The sequence below is a fragment of the Furipterus horrens genome, unplaced genomic scaffold (genome assembly GCF_987537825.1).
Source record: "Furipterus horrens unplaced genomic scaffold, mFurHor1.1.pri manual_scaffold_2, whole genome shotgun sequence".
Taxonomy (NCBI): Eukaryota; Metazoa; Chordata; class Mammalia; order Chiroptera; family Furipteridae; genus Furipterus; species Furipterus horrens.
The window spans coordinates 65,644,754-65,658,211 of NW_028327172.1; positions in this window are offsets into that span (position 1 = coordinate 65,644,754).

Consider the following 13,458-nt stretch of genomic DNA (forward strand, 5'->3'; position numbering starts at 1 on the left):
GAGGTGGCCAACTGTGGCATTTCTGAGGGAATCAATGGTCTAAGTACCCAAGAAGCCCAAGGAGTGTCTAGTTGAGTAAGATGGGAGGCCTTTCTATCACCCTCCAAACTTGAATAGTTAGGTGATTTTCTCCAGACATATTCAGGAAGTTTTAGAGTAGAGAAGACAGATAACTGGGCTGGTCCAAGATTGAGAGTGGCCACAGTGGTGAAACTTGGTGGCTGGGGATGATGACAGTGCTGGAAAGATCTCCGAAGAGACAAACCATAGTGTTTGGGCAACAAAGGGGAGGAAGTGAGGCTACTTGATACCTCCTGGTATACAGTTGGACCAGGAGTAAACCAGGAGTCAGAGTTATCAAAAAATGAAGGGGGAGAGGGCAATATTTTGTGCAGTGTTTGAGGAGATTTATGGGATTTTATTTACAATCAGATAAACATTCTGCACACACAGGGGGAAGACTTAGCAGGGATAAAGGGCAATGGGAAGAAAATTGAGGAGAGCAGAAACACAGAGCAGTAAGGGGAGAGAAGAGAGGATCCCAGAGGTTTGCATTTGGGGTGTAGTTTTAAGAGGCCTAAAATTGTAGAAATGAGAGGGATTAGTGACGTCAACAGGTGTAGATGTCCAGGACAAATAAAGGCTGAGCTGCAGATGGTGAACGGGTCCCCAGGAGTGAGTTATGGCGTTCTCGTAGGATTCTGAACAGAATAGGGTACGGAGATATTCAGTCCTCCAAGAAGTAGAACTGAAGATGGTGAAGACGGGAAGAATTCAACCTCAGAGGCAACACTGTTCAGAAGGTGATTTGTGCTTCAAGCCTCCGCTCAAACCTCGACTCCTGTCGGGTGCTTTCTCCCACATCTCCAGGTAGCATCAAACATTTTGTTGGAAGGAGACAAAGAAGTATGACAGCAACATGCTTGCTTGGGTGTAGTTCTACCTTTGCATCAGCTCAGTTTCAAATTCAGAGAAGTGTTCTGGACAGAAGGCTCCTGAGGATCAGTCAGCAGGTCAGGCTAGAGCTCCAGGCAATACTGGGAGCACTGCCACATGCGGACCCAGGGAAATTCTCAGAGTCCAGCCCTTTGCCTCCCGGCCAGTCCAACTAAAACAACAATTTTGGTGCAAAAGAAAAATCATGTTACCATCCAATGTTGCTACTTGAAATGAAGCTAGAAAAACATCCTCAGTACAGAAGTAGGTCTTAACTCACCCTATTTTTCCTGAAGCAATTAAGGTTTTAATTAGTATATTATTTCTGTATACCTAAATTGGATAAAATAGAGAAATTATGATTCTTTTATTATTTACAGTTCTGATACTATATGTGCCATTAATTTTTCCACGGTTATCTGAGGTGCTTTTATGAGAAGGAAGTGCTTATTTTCTGGGGAGTGCTATTTGGAACATTATTTTCAGGAATAGGTTAAGCCATACTGGTGTTATGAAACTCATTTTTAAAAGGTGCCAGGCAAAGGTATAACAAAACATTTAATTATATGCTTTTAAAATATTTTTATATAATGCAATTTCATTTCTTTCAGATTTTTTAAGAGTTTTTATTTTTTTAAAACAGTTGACAACACTGAAAAAATGATGGGGAGAAGAGGAGGAAGAGGTAGATTAAGAATTAGTTGTGATACTATGTATTCTTTCCATCCATAGTATCCATAGGCTTCTTTCCATCTCCTTGACTCTGCCCAGTCTCCTAACCATCACTATTCTGGTTCCCTTCCTTACACTTCAGAGAGCAGGGAACATATCTGATATTTCGTAGTAACCCTTTCCTGCACACTATGAAAAATAAAGTCCCCTCCCAACCCCTGAAAGATGCTTATAGGTGCACACATACACACACACACACAAAATTCAGGAGGTTCATGTTTTTTGCCTGCACTCTACTCTACCATCCACTCCTGAATTCCTTCCTTAGGTTCCCAAATTAAGTTCTCCTAGTCTATAAAATGGGCATTCAGTACAGAAAACCAGTCAATGCCAGGGTCTCTGCATCCCTGCAGTGCCTAATGCCTTGCCAGGTGTGAAGAAGGCATTCAGTCATGTCTGATGAGGTGCCTGCAAAACAGACATGCCATTTCAATGAAGGATGTATAGGAAAGAGGCAGGACTCTTGGGCAGTAAGTAGGTTGTTAGGTGAGTGAGTGCTGGGTTGAGATGAAGGCTGTCAGAGAAAACGTAGGATGAATATATGTTGTTTCTATAAGTCTTCAGCTCAAAAAGGGGAGCAAAGAGAACTAGACATTGAGCTTGGTGAGCTGGGGAGCATGAGCCAGCTTACTTAGCCAGGAAGTTATAGCTTTTCACACCCCAGGGGACCACAGCATTGTGCTCCTCCATGGGGATTAACACTCCTTCCTTCCCCTTCTCTAGTACTAGATTGGGGAGGGGGCAGAGGGAGATTCTGGACCTTAGAACACCTGTCAGTCTAACTAGGGGGTGGACCTATCAAAGCCCATGAGAGTTTGGAAGTTGATTGGTTCTTTTGAGAAAGCACCTAGTCTATCCCAAACCCAAGCTCCTGGTTATAACCCCCAGGGAACAAAGAAGCTCCCTCTTTCTTGCTTGTGACCTGCACTTGCAGTGTGCACCCCTGTTCTTTCCACGACCTCCAGGAGTGAGGCTGAAAGCCAAAGCACAGCGATGAACTGCAGCTGGAAACACATGCTAAATTCTAAGCTTGCCAGATGTTGGACTGGACTGGACTTGAATATGGAGCAGAAACTCTGGGCAGTGGCCTTCAACCTGGCCCTATTGAAGACAAGATTGGACTTTTTCCATGGTGAGGTGGGTGGAGCTGGGACATTGGGAAGTCGGGAGGGGAACCCCCTTAATTACACAACATCAATAAACCATACCACAGAGCCACACACTCCTGTGTGGGTCTCAGAAAATTTTTTTTCCCTTAGACTCTGCACGAACCCCACTTCTACCAATAACATATTGAGATTTAGAAGCTCTTAGATGTCAACCAGTCAACTAGAAAGACCAAGAGAAGCATTCTTTGGTTAAAGAGAGACATTCTAGATTCCTGAAGCTGGACTCTACTGATCCCAGGAAAAGACTGGATAATCTCAGAACCCAAAGGAACTTCTGCAGAGTGATTTAAGAAATATTTAAAGAAGAGTTGGGGCACAGACTAAGCCACAGAGGTGCCAGCATGGTGCTTACTACCAGCAGTGTTTCCCAGGTGAGGCTTGGTCCCCTCACACTTTCATAGGGCAAGGCCAGGCTCGCAAAGCAGAGGATTAGGACACAGTCACAGTGGGATTGTCCCCTGGTAGTGACACGCATTACTCACTGCATGGCCCTATCCAGTGTCCCTGGAGGAGCAGAAATCACTCTGCATTCGTGTGGTCTTTCCACCTACAGCATCTCAGTTTAATCAATGTCACAGGCACAAAAAGCCCTGGCCTGTTTTCCCTGCAGCCTGTCTCAGCTGGAGCTGGTGTGCTCAGCTCTTGCCAGAAACAGATTCCTGATGTAGCTGACCAAAATAAAACTGCCTGTGAAAAGCTAGTTTATCCACTGAGACAGAGATGTAGCTTTAGTGGCAATTGCATTTACAGGGAAAGAATAAATAACAGAATAAATCATCAAATAACACTCTTTCTCTCTTTCTTCCTGACCCAGGTTTCCTTCTCTTTTGTGCTCAGCCACAATCTCTCTGTGGATCGTTTATTTTACCAAAGAAGCTGTTTGGTCAAATTGAAATATATCAGCTGAAAAGAAATCTATTTGATCAGGAGAGGAGCATCAAGAACGCTTTGTCTTTCATTTAAAAAAGGGGGGGGGGGCTGGGATATTTTCCATGGGGACAGAAGAAAGACGTCTTAATCTTGAGGTCATCCATCACTTTTCACTTGGCCTTTCTTTAAAACAAGTTCAGCCCCTCATCCCCACACCAGTTGAAACTCAAAAAATACTCTAGTTTTCTTTTTCTTTTTCTTTTCTTTCTTTTTCTTTTTTTTTGTGTGTATTTTTTCTGCTTCCCAAATGCAGCCATGATATGTCAATTTAGGACAAAAGAGGGTCCGCCCTCCCCATAGGTCCTTTCTCTCCAGGGAATTTGGAGGCGGAATCTGTTTTATGACCCTATAGGTAAGTAAGGGGCACATGATATGGTTTACAAAGCAGACAGTTTTAAAGCTGAGAGAAAAATAGCTATAAACTTTCCACCTCAGTTTGCCGGATTATTTCATCCTCTGTCATCACACAAATATCTGTGATGTTAGGAGGGAGACACTTGGTTGAGATATTAGACTCTTATCAAAATATGTGCTTATCATTACTGAATCACAGATTGGTAAAAAAATATGATCTAAACAGTTATTAGTAATCAGGGTTTAATTTGCCTTTGGCCTAGTTTTTCCCATCTGGTTTTGGTTTGGTGGTTGCCTTTTCAGTTCTGAGCAAATGTAATAAAAAAGAAGATGAAGAAAGTAAAAACACAGTATGATTTGTGAATCTCATCCAGTGCAACTTGTTAAGTAAATTGATTTTTATTATGCTGAAGACCTACACATTAAATGCCCAAATAAGTACACAGATATAAAATAAACATGTTGCATTCTTGAATACCATGTTAAACAGGAAAAAATGATTATTCCACCACATGCTGAAAGAAAGAAAGAAAGAAAGAAAGAAAGAAAGAAAGAAAGAAAGAAAGAAAGAAAGGAAGGAAGGAAGGAAGAAGTTTATCAATGAGGAAAAGCACAAAAAAGTATTGGTTAGAAGATCCAAGAGAATGGAGCCAAGTGTTCTTGTAGAAGACAACTAATCCTCTTACCCGAGGACCCTCTCATTCTCCTCCACCACATCTCATCTACCTCAGCACAATGGAAGCAAATGCTCTCTGTGTCATCTTGGTCACCTTCAACTTGGGACCAGCTTGGTCTATTTATTGCTCATAACATGAAAGTAAAAATAGTAATAATGATAGCTCACACCTATTATGTATCAATTATTATATCAACTACAATATAGGTATTATCTTTGTTCCTCAGAGCAACCCTCTGTGGTAGACTTATCATCATCATCATTATCAACATTGCTTTTTTCAGGGGAAATCAAAGTTTGCAGTGGCTAAAAGCTTGCCTTAGGTCATAGAGTTAGTAAGAGGGTGGAACAGGATTTGAACTATGTTGTACATCAGCACTTATTCATTAGCCTGAATCTCTTTAGTCTGAGACTGGCACCTAGCAGGAAGACAAGACCACCTGGAAGGGCTGAAGCCCAGCCTCCTTGTCCTGATTCCCAGCTTGTCTGTGTATGCCCCATCAGCATACTGATTATTATAGTCCATCTCCTCATCTGTCTACTTGCCCATCTTGTCTACTAGACTGGAGCTCCAAAACACCGATAGGGCCTGACGCACAATTGGTGCTTCAAACGTTGTTGGGTGAAATATGCTAAAAATGATTACACACTGGGCACTTATAATAATCAAGACCAGACATGCCTAGCTAAATCTGTGTGTTTTTTTCCAGGTATTCAATAGTTTATTTGTAATTGCATACCAAATTGTTTAAAAAGATTTTATTTATTTATTTTTAGAGAAAGGAAGGGAAGGAGAAAGAGAGGGAGAGAAACATCAGCCAGTTGCCTTTCACACAACCCCATCAGGGAACCTGGCCTGCAACCCAGGCATGTGACCCAACTGGGAATTGAACCAGTAACTCTTTGATTCTCAGGTCAGTGCTCAATCCACTGAGCCACACCAGCCAGGGCCACATACCAAATTTTAAAATGTAGGCAGGTGGAGTTGAAACTACAGTTTGACCCATTATTGCCATTATTATAGTTGGCATTTGCAAATTTAATTCTTATTACAGAATTACCTATTGCATTGTGTAGAGAAGAAAAAAGTGCTTTAACATTTTAATAGGAAATGTATGCATACTTACTAAATTAATTATAAAACTATCAAGTAATTTTTGAATATCTATGCCAAGAAACACAATTTGCTTTTTGATGGAAGACATAGTTTTATTTTCATTTGTTTTACTCACAGCCTTACATTGTGCTTAGCTTAGTCCTCAGATGCTCTCTGGTGGTGATAATAGTAAGTACATAACAGAGTAGGTGAAAATAAAAATAATCAGGTAGTGGCCCTTTCACAATCAGTAACCACATCTCTTCAGACTTATTATATAGATCAAATATGATTTAAAAAGATAGAATATTTGTTTTGTCTTCCCAGGTTAATGTAACACCCTTTAAAATGCCTCAGAGTATTAAAACAAGAGTAAAAATACAAACACACACAACATGAATAAATAAGGTATAGAACAAATGTACCCAGAATCTGGCTTAAGAAATAGAAAAAAAAAGCAGAACAAGAATAGAAAAATAATCAGTTTTTGTTTGATTTAAAAGACCAGTGTCTTTCCCTGTTGTCATACTTCTTCCCAAGAAATTAAGAGAACTCGTCTCCACATGAATAAAATCAGCTCTCGACCTCAGTATCACACATGCTGTAGCCAGTTGCTCCAAACAGTGTTATACTGAGGACACAGAAAAATAGCTTTCAGAATGCCTTGCACATAGTGAGCACGCAATAAATGATTATTTGGTACTCAGTAAACAATCTTCTGTTAATAAGTCTCAACTGTTGGAATCTTTTACAAGATATCCCGCAGGAATACACATTTTTATCATTGAGAAAATTAATATTTTCTAGCTGTTTTCAAATCAAATTAGAGGCATTCCTTGAAGTATTGTGGATTCAGTTCCAGACCACTGGAAGAAAGTGAGTATAGTGATAAAGAGAGTCACAATCTCTTGCCGGTGGATGCCTGTATTCCAAAATCATTCCCAGAGGAAATTGTTTCATTCCTCAAAATGGAAACAATGGTAATTTTTAAAAGTCTGGTTTAAAACTTGCAGTATTGCTGCTAGCTCTACCTATTTAGACGAGATATGATTCAGAAACGTTTTATTATTCCTCAACTTATTGGAAATTAATACAAAACCCTGTTATCTTAAATTCATAGAGGGCCAAGCTATATTTCAATGGTCAACACTCACTCTTGGTCTTATGACACTTTCCACTTTGTAAATAGAAAGAAAACAGTAGTTTTAAAACACACAGAAACATACAGATGTGATTTGACATGCTTTTCCCACAAGGGGTCACTATGGTACTGATGAAATGTAGTTATAGTTGCATTTATCTGTCTGTGATCTTATTTTTGAAAAACAATCATAAAATATCTATACATAGGCATATGACCCTGAAATTAAACATACATAGGAAATAAATAAATTCATAGATGTCTAATATCTACTAAATATATAGAAAAGTGAAACATATTTGCTTGGATGTATATTGAAATCTTAATTATCTGCATTCAAGGGCAGTATAAAATTAATAATCTAAAAATATACATAAGGTTGTATTCAAGATTACTGATTCTTAGACAGATACCCTAAAAGTACATAGTATGTGACTATTCTTACCAAGTATGTGGTACACTAATGAGTAGTTACAGACTGAGTTTATATATTTAATATACATGTGTGATGATTAAAGGATGAATACTGAGTGATTTTTTGAGTGATAAACAACTAGAAAATTTATGTTTGTCCTTTATTTCTAATTTAAGTTAACTCAAGGTTAAGAGCCAATAAGTCAAAGAGAGCAGAGTTCAAAATCCAGCTCAGTGGCCACCTGTATAATCTCCAGAAGTTAATTAACCTTTCTGAGCTGGCTTTCTTATTTATAAAATAAGGATAGTAATATCTATGTCATTGTGGTTGCTGCGAGAGTAAACGCGACAATGTGTGTGAAGCACCTAGCACAGAAGAGGATTTTTAATAAACAGCAATAGTTATTACTAATTTCAAGAGAGAAATGTTCATTAGACTCACATTTTATGCTTTGATCACAGGCCTTTGCATATGAAAGGCCTGAGTTTGGTTCACAGATAGGGAATTTTTGTGTAATAAAATTCAAGCATATCTAAAAAGGTTTAAACACTTGCAATAACTGATATTCTATAATGGCCTCTAATCAAGGTTTTGTTTGCTAAACTCAACAATTTGTTTGAAGAGTAAACAGACATCTGGCCTTACTTTTTGTCTTCTGCTGGTGGTTGTCACTGAAATTTGCCTAAGTCTGGCAGCTGCACACTGGGATTTCTTCTCATCCTCTCAGTCCTGCTATGTAGAATTGCTATATTCTGCTATTTCTAACAGCTCCCCAAGGCTCTAAGGACAAGGTACAAACATGGCAGCTTGCCCAATTAGTCAAATCAGCCTCAGATGTTGTACCCCAATATCCTCACCACCAGCTCATCAGCTGTACTTTACTAATGAGGCCTCTGAATGCCAGAAGGCTGAAATGACTTGCCCAGAGCAATATTGCTCCTAAGTGACTGAGCTAAGGCTAGAACCCAAGTGTCTCACTGGCACCACCTCTTGATGAGGGGATTCCTAATCTCAGAAGAGCCAGGATTACCTTCTTCAAGCCAAGTGCCATTAAAACCTACACGGGACTGAAACAATGAACCACAGCTTCTTGCTCAGTCAAAGCAGTCGGCTTTCACCCAGCAGTGAGGCGAAGTTTCAAGGGCCAGAAGAAATACATCTTTTCGTTTGACGCCTCTCATTTATTTTTATTTTTGTCTCTAAAATTTTTAAAGAGACAATAACTGAAATAAGTAACAATACAGTATTGCTAATCTTTTCTATGATGCAACTTGGCCTGTGGGCCACTGTGAAGTCCAGGGTCCAATGGGAATCTGACTGCGCTAGAAGCAGCTGGAATACATTGCAGAAAACTTTTGCCCCTCAGCAGTGTGGTTAGCAGGTCCATATCCCAGGGAATTAGTTTGAAATGCAGAATCAGGCCACACCCAGATCTTTTGAATCAGAAGATGCATTTTAACCACATTCCCAAGTGACTGGTGTAGACAGTAAAGTTTGAAAAAAACCATCTTGAGCACTATGTGAAAGAGTCTCATGGAAGCAGCATTCTGTGCAGATTCCTTTCCCATGTGCTGGCTGGGCTGCCCAAGGGAAACACTTGAGAAATCCTCAGCATAGTTATTGACACTTTTTTGAAACTCCACAAATGATAGTTTCCTTCTCCCTTCTTACAACTTTTTTTTACTCTAGCTTATCTGATAAGGAATGAATTTTTTTTTAAAAACTGGACAATTGTAAAATAAATATTTATTTATTAGAGGAATTTTGTATGACACATGTAGAAAAAAGAAAATAAACCATTTGTCAATAAAGAGTGATAACCACTACTTTTACCACCTGGGTATATTGCCTTTCATATATATATATATATATATATATATATATACATTTTAAATATGTTGAATAAGCAATGCATTCACATATTTTGAAAAAAATGAAAAGCTATATAATAAAATCTTTTGCTCATTTCTATACCCTATATGCTCAATGCCACCCCAACCCCAATATATAACCACTCTTATATTTTATGTGTATAATTGCATAAACATGAATATGTATGATTTCTCCATTTTTAACAAAAATGATATCTTTTGCACCTTATAGATATGTTTTCACAACTACTAAAAAGTCTACAGTTATGATACATTTTGCAAGTGGCATTTCCCTTAATATTTTACCATAAACATTTCTCTTGTTTTTACAGAGTATTCATAAATGTCATTTGATATGGCCCCACAGTATATCATTGTGTAAATTTGTGATAATCTACTGAACCAGTAGAGGTTACTCATGCACATTTTGGTCCTTATTTTAATTTTTTCCCCTCCAATTACAGATACATTTGTAATGAAATTCTTTGTGCACAGAGGTATTACCACCCATGGGTACTGGAGGAGCTGGACAGACGTCCTCAGCTGCTGCTGACAGCCCATAGCAGCTCATCCACTTCACTTCCTCAGTCCTGTTCAATTCCTTTTCAATTTGGGGGAATACTCAGTAAGCTACTACTATTATCTCCCATTTTTCCTAATATATGAAGAGGCACTCATAGCTTGAAATATATATGACTTAACAAATGCATAAAAGAATGGGAAAGATGATACATTCATCTGGCAAAGTGTTAATTCCATCTCTGCTAAGAAAGAAATGAAATCACCTCAAGGCAAGTAGAAATAAAAAAAAAAAAAAAAAAGAAAAAAAAAAAAAACCCACCTAACACTGAGAAAAATGGCAAAGGAACATTCATGGGAATGAGAAATGAACACCATAGGGGCATCAGTTCTTACTGTAGGAGGAAAAAATATTGGAAAAAGAGAAGCTTTTCATTGAAAAGGTGTCTTAAAAGTCTGAAGAACTCAATTAGCTGAAGAAATAGGTTCACAGAAAGAAGTGCTTGGTTCACCCTTCAGCTCTGAAGCAACAGGCCTGGGAATTATCAAACAGGAACAGTTCTTGGTCAGAAACTTTTAGAAATAGATTCAGTAACCAGAGCAAACTCACAGTTCCATAGCTTATCTCCAAGTAAATCCTAGAGCAGGAGACTCTGACCACTTCAGTATAAAGAGATGAGAAAGGAGTGAGCTCATCTTGAGTTACAGAAACACATACAAAGAAATATAATTTTAGAACTGTTGGGGAATGCCCATTCTTATGATAGGGTGGGTGAGGATAGCAAGAGCCAACAAATTCTTTACTCTTCCACTCCACTCCAATCCAATGTTTAATTCAGTCTCAGAGATCCAGGCAGGCAAGGGTTAGAGGAAAGTGAAGCCTTAATTATTTGAGATAGATTTCAAATGTAAGAGGACCGCAGAAGGACTGGGTGATTGGAGAGATATACTATATGTACATCTATTAACTAGCATGCTGAAATAGTAGAATTTGCAATCATAAAGGTGCTCTCTCACTCTCTCACATGGTCCATGGGGAGTCTGCAACTTTGACCCACTGTAAATGGGAGTTCACTCATTTTAAAAATATTTCCAGGGACTGCACTACTACAGGTCAATCCAATCAGCATGTCACTATTTGGATTTCTCAGTTGTGAATTAGAATCCCAATACACCGTGTCTACCAGACTCTAGGAGACCTGTTTAGTTCCAGAGCCATTCTTTCCTGAGCTCCAGGGAAAGGAGTGCTCTATTCCTCCCATGAGCAGATGAAAGTTCTCATGAAGTCTACTCCTTGACACCTCCAACTCTTTCACAGGCAGGAGCTTTGTATTAGGTATGGGGTATAAAACTGGTTCTTGATCACCCTTGCAATTTATAGTTTGGTGGTGCGGCACCAACAATTTCATGTGTGGTGTGTTCAAAATATAGTTAAGTTTTAGTCCTTTTTAACAATCAATAGGCACATGCATATATAATTCACACAAATTCACATCAGTTTTAGAGTGACTTTTTTCAGTATCTAAAATATTGAGAAACTTGTGTGATATGTTATTCTATGAACAATACGGCCTAGAAGGGTCTTAAATTTCTTTGTATTTCTTTTTTATGTTAAAGGGGTTGACTGTTCTTGAAGATTTAAACTTTCAGGTTGGAAGTGTATTTTATTTTCCAGAGGAAAACATCCATGTTATTTTCTAGAGGAAAAAGGAAATGAAATGCCACAAGCAAGGAAACAATTTAGGTTGGGGATTGCATATGTATAAATTGCTGGATGTGTGAGAGATAAAATTCTATGTTGGAAAATGTCATTTTGGGATTACATTTTTGTGTTATGAAAGAGTGGGATTGAGAGAGATGAATAATTGACCCTTGCCATTTTCAGGTTCCACCACCTTCTCTCATAAGCAGGTAAAATGCATAAATACTAAATGCACACACTATAGTTGCTCCTTGACAGATGTGGATTATATTTTAAAGGGACACATTCAAAGAACATAACCCAAATCACTTCTTTATTCTGCCTCCCTCCACATGTCCCAGGGCAGCTTTGCAATATTACTGTGCACAGGTTTCCGCAGCTCTCTGTGGTTACCCTTAGTGGGTTCAGCCCTGCATGAACCTCATTTTAAGCAAACCTCCTGTACAATTCAGCTTGAGCAAATTTGTAAATTGGGGTCAGAATATTATTTGTCTAATATGAAACAACTCCAGTTTACAAGGTTCGCTGTGAATTTCCTCTAATATTCAATCTTCCTCAGTGTAATTTTAAAAGTTAAATTTATACAAAATCAGTCCAAAGACCACACTTTTAGTAGCATGGATTTTCCTCAGAGTACACCAGGGGTGTATAGAATATTGAGATTCCCCAAGTATCTTGGGCAGGGGAGAAAGCTAGACAGAGAGAAGCTAGGGACACCTATTCGTGAACAGCTGTGAGACTAGCCCTGTCTTTGAGGGCTCCTGGAAGTAGCCAGGGGGAATGTTAAGATCCCATGTGAGTCAGAGAATATGGGTCAAAAATGTTTGTTTATTAATGCTAATATCCTCTCATGTGTCCCTACTGACAGGGGCTGAGTGTAAAAGAGGGGCATTTGGGACATGTGTCTTAAGGGGATTCTTTCCTACTGGGTCTTGTTTCTCTACCCAAACCACTCACTTTTAAAAACCTGTCCAGGTTGGACAGAATCTAATGGCATCATACAGATAAAATAAACAAGATGAGACTGGCACATGGAGCCCTAGAAGAAGAAGAAGAAGCCATGTCTTGCTCTAGCATGAAAAGTGGGAGAAAAATTAAGTGTCCTTTGGGCCTCTTGAAGGAAGATGAGTACCATGTCATCACAAGAGGCTATTCAATGACTGTTGCTTGCCAAAAGAATAACTGAAACAAAGGGCATACAGCAGATAGTCTTGTTAAGTCATTAGGCCTGTCTCTGATGTATAGCATCAGTTTCTCAGGACATGAGCTCGGGGAGGGCAGAGCCCACACGTGTGACTTTATTCTATCCTTCCCTTCGCTGTCCCTGGTGCCTCCCTCTTACCTCCAGGTACCTACGAAGAATTGTACATTTACTCTGAGCCTAATAAATGACTCCATAGGATGATCAGATTAGAATAACTTATTTATAACCTTAATAATTCTTTTAAATTTTAAGAATTATACAGACATGTGCAATTTAGAAAAGAGTAGAAAACAGAGAAGTTATAAAAGAAGAAAATCATTTGCTGTGGCATTGGCTATAGCAAGATAACCATCTCTTTGTACAAAAATGAGATCACACTGTACATGTTTTTGTGTCCTGTTTTTTCCTTTTGCCACAAACTATGAAATCTTCTCTGTGGCAAAGTTTTAGAAGTACTCCGTTAACGTGATGTCTTTCTCATATGTCCTACTATAACCCAGCTACAGATTTTTAAAAACTAAATTGGTAGCTCCTTTCCTGCTCCTAATGAATCACTACCATTTTTTATGCCTCCAGGATTCAGCAAACAGTGTCAGTTCCGCATGAGACAGAAAAGAAATGAGTTCACCCAAATAGGAAAGTTACATTTTAAAATGTAGCTAAAAATACACAAAAGAGTAGCGACACCTCAAGGGAAAAGTGAACTTCAGCGG